The sequence below is a fragment of the Pygocentrus nattereri genome, chromosome 11 (genome assembly GCF_015220715.1).
Source record: "Pygocentrus nattereri isolate fPygNat1 chromosome 11, fPygNat1.pri, whole genome shotgun sequence".
In the NCBI taxonomy this organism is placed as follows: domain Eukaryota; kingdom Metazoa; phylum Chordata; class Actinopteri; order Characiformes; family Serrasalmidae; genus Pygocentrus; species Pygocentrus nattereri.
The window spans coordinates 13,458,226-13,462,521 of NC_051221.1; positions in this window are offsets into that span (position 1 = coordinate 13,458,226).

The window sequence follows — 4,296 nt, forward strand, 5'->3', positions numbered from 1 at the left end:
AACAGGCTGTTTTTGTTACTGTGCCTTCAGTATGTCATTGATTTCTGTTCTCTTCTGACTGGCTGCACTGCGTCAAGCAAATAGCATTACCAAAACTCCCTGTAATTTCAGTGTGACTGGATGGAGCTAACTTGCTGTAGGGCAAGTAAGTGATATATCGCTGTTGTTGGAAGAAAACCTCATATCTCCAAAATGGTAACTTTACAGGAGAAAGAAAAAAACCTACTTTACTTACTATGTAAGTCAATGGAACCAGAACTTTTTCCAAGTCATTTTGGGATGTTTCTTTTCATCGTTTCATCATGAAATTTCTAAAGGAAAGCAGGCATTTTCAAACTATGTCAAAAACTAAAAACCGGCAAAAATGGGGACACAAGATTTTCTTGCGACAGCAGCGAAATGTAAATGCATTGCTTTTAGTGACATCACAACAACACTGCTGCATGATACAGACTGTAATCCATATCCAGGAAACTGGTACATAGAGCAATTAGCTAAGCTGTGACAACTGAAAACCTTTAATTTAGTGTTTCTCTGCTTTTATTACCCAGCAACATGAGTTCCTTTGTTAGGAGTGGTGTAACTACTCTAGGACACTTTGGCCCATAGTCCAGGCTGCCCAAAATCCTTACTGGGCCCTTGATATAGTTATTGGCACAATCGCACAGCCATGACTCACAGAAAGATTCATTTTCTTACCAACATACCTCACCACTTCACTTCCAGTTCATGCAGTTCATCCATGATAACCACAAGCTGAAACATGACATATTCATTATTTATAACTAAAATGTGAAATAGGGAGTCTACTAGTCTGTAAACAAATCGGTGATGATAGATGCTAGTGGGTGACTTGTTATGCTGTGAGAGCACCAACTTGTTTTGAGTTCCTAAATGGTTCTCAGCTTGGACATACAGTTCTAGGTAAAGACTTTAACCTCTTAAAAGGCCAAGGTCAACATTTTATTACAGAATTCTATCACCTGAAAATAGCTCCTCCCACTGCTTTGAAGTCCCTGTTATTACTGAATAATAAGTCATAGCATGTAATAAGCCTTGGATTTTAAGGGGTTAAATGGCATAGAACCTTTAAATTGAGTTCAGCTTTTTCGGCCATACTCATTGATAGCAGGTATAAAATCAAGCACATAGCCATGCCTTAGACAAACACTGACCATAGACTGGGTCCTACTGAAGAGTTCAATCACTTTAAACGTGGCCATATCATAGGATGTCACATTTACCAACAACAAATCTGGAGGCAACATCAGCACAAAAACTGCACATCAGGAGTTTCATAAAATGGGTTTCCATCGCAGAGCAGTTGCACACAAGGCTAAGATCACTATGTGCAATGCCAAGTGTCGGCTGGACTGGTGTAAAGCATGCCACCACTGGACTTTGGAATACTGGAAACATGTTCTTTTGAGAGATAAATCTGGCAGTCTGATCTGACAGGCTAATCCATACTTCACTATCTTTTATCAAGTGTACTGGAGATGGAATTAAAAAAATCAATGTGGTGGTCAGGGCATCAGGGCATCAGGGAGGGGTCTGGAAGCAAACTTTGTTCTTCAAACTAGTTCACTTTTGTATAGAAATTCTTGTTACTTTTTCTGTATTTATTGTTATTTTAATTGAGAATCTCTATTTCTAGACTATGTGGTGTTTTTGCTAACAAGAACACCCTTTAAACAAATGGCAAAATAAAGAAAAATTTAACACAAACATCGATCATTTCTAATTTGGAGATGTATAGACTTCTTTGCATGTGGCTGGTTTTCCAATATAATTAATCTGCAGTAAGAAACTGTCAAACACTACAAAGTCATGAAACTGATATCAGCTTCTTGTTTGAATTTTCTTGTTCCACCTTCGATGGTGCAGCAGTCACATTCTGGCGCCACAGGCACCATTTAAGGTTGAATGGGAAAATTCAAACAAGAAGCTGGTGAATGGGAAGCGACTTCAGCAGGAGTGGGAATCTCTAGGCACCTCACGATTCGATTCAATTCCGATTCAGAGGATGCATCGCGATTATAGAATGATTACTGATGCATCTTGATGCATCTTTTTATTTATACAGGATTTCTTTTTGTTAGTGTGACAACTTTGTACTTTTAAAGCAACGTATCTGTAATGATCTATGATGTATTTACTTTTAATATATTGTATTAATAAAACAAAGTGAAGTGGTTTGGCAAGTAAACTGGAAGGCTCTCATTCACTGCGTATGTTTGGAGCACATTAGACGCTGTTGCCACTCATCTGCACTAAAATGCACAGTTACGGTGAAATAAGATCCAGTGACAGTGGATGTCCACACATCACGTTACAGCCATCCTGCCCATTTAATTAAGTGATTTTTCAGTTTTGGTCTCGTAAAAAGGGGGAGGGGTGGTCGCTGTGTCAGTAAAATATATTTGAGACGGGTCGCTGTATCTTGGCTCAGCATAGCACGAAAGCCCTGGTTCTCAATGACACCGAACAGACCCAAATCCTTGGCAATGAAAGTTGTGACAGAGTTTGTAATTCACTTACAATTTGGGTGGAAGCTTGGACATCGCTTGCTTGAACATTTGGAGAAAACCAGACTTATTTGCATTTATAAACACTGCAGTTGGTTTCCTGACATGTCACATCAGCAATGAGAGACTGTCAAACACTAAAAAGAATTTTCCAGTTCCACCTTAAACAGTGCTTTACATCCTGGTGCCTTAGGCAGAATTTAAGGTGGAACGGGAAAATTCAAACAAGAAGTGACTTCAGCCTCATAAAACAGGCATTTTACAAGAAACTCTTCAATGTTTAAGGAAAAGTTGCCTGAGGGAACGGGAGGAAAGCTTCTACAGCTGAAGCTTAAAGCAGAGCAAAGTAAGTCTGCAGATTTGTTTATATTTTTTGGCCTATACTAGGACATCAGCACGCACTGAGACATACTGGACATTAAATGCTGTGGCTTCCAAGGTGGTTTGACATTTGTTGAAAGGACAAAGTGTCTCTTCTTAACATTTGGGTTGTGACTCCTGACTTGACCTGGTTTTTAATGCAGAGCCGGTCGGATTTCTCACTCATCCAGTAGTGTCTTTGTTATGTGCGGTCCCACAGTGTCCGGGCGCTGCACTTCCCCACTTCCAACTTCCGCCCTTTGAGTTCCGTCAACATTATGTTATCAATTAAGTATTTAAAAAATTGATGTTTGACATTTGTGAATCGATTCAGGATCATCCACGTCCGCATCGCGATGTATGTAAGAATGGACTTTTCCTCCCAAAGCCTAAACTTCAGCCTCATAAAAACATTTTTGATATCAGCACTAGATCTGTAAAAATGTCTCACTTTTCAAGAATCTGTAACGTCATGTCCAACGTCATGACTAACAGTGTGGAAGTAACGTGCCTAAAAAAATCCGCCAGGTGTTTATTTAAAAGCACAACGCCCTCAGAGCCCTCAGAAAAACGAACTCCAGCTAAATGTGCATTAGAGTGAAGCCCAGCCAGGCTGCAGTGTCTGACTCATTTTTTCTTACATCTCCGATGTTTCTTGGGCTTCTTGTGAAAGAGGAAATCAATTAGCTCTCACACTGAGGTCAACTTCCCCTCAACTGACCCACAATTCCCTCCCAGTTTGAATCAGCGGGTTGAATGAGGGGGCAATTTGGGCCTTTTTAGCACAGCTCCACAGGACCCTATTTTTAGCCCCTCTGTACTGGGTTATCTTCTCCAAATGTGAGGGTGCGTTGCCCTCAACCGGTGCCTACTCAACCACCGCATCATGCACACAGACACACAGGCGGTTGCCATCTGTGCCCATAGGACAATGGCAGCGGGCGTATATTTGGTGCTGATTGGCCCATGTGACTGTTTCATGAATGCTGCGTCCTCGACACCCGACAAGACGGCTCCCCGCCAGCACTCTGGCAGAAGAACGTCTGCTGCTAAATTTTCCCCCATATGCGCTCGAGGAAATTATGGCTTGTGCTGGCGAAAATAGCTGATCAAAGTCTTTCGCCTTCATCACACTGCTCACTAAATGCTCCCTCTCGCCTGTTGGTTTTATTTAGTAGCAAACAGCCCAATTTAGATCTAATGGAATATGTCTCTACCAAAACCATTCATGGAAATGTTATTAATGGAATTGGAAAGCAAAAGTGCCAAAAATACAATAAAAAAAACAAAATTACCGTGACCCAAGGGCGTGGGGGCAGCAGACCTAATTTAACAATCCCAAGAAAAGAACAATCTTAAGGGATAGAAAATATCTCAGGGCTAGTGCTTTGACAAATCCATTCAAATT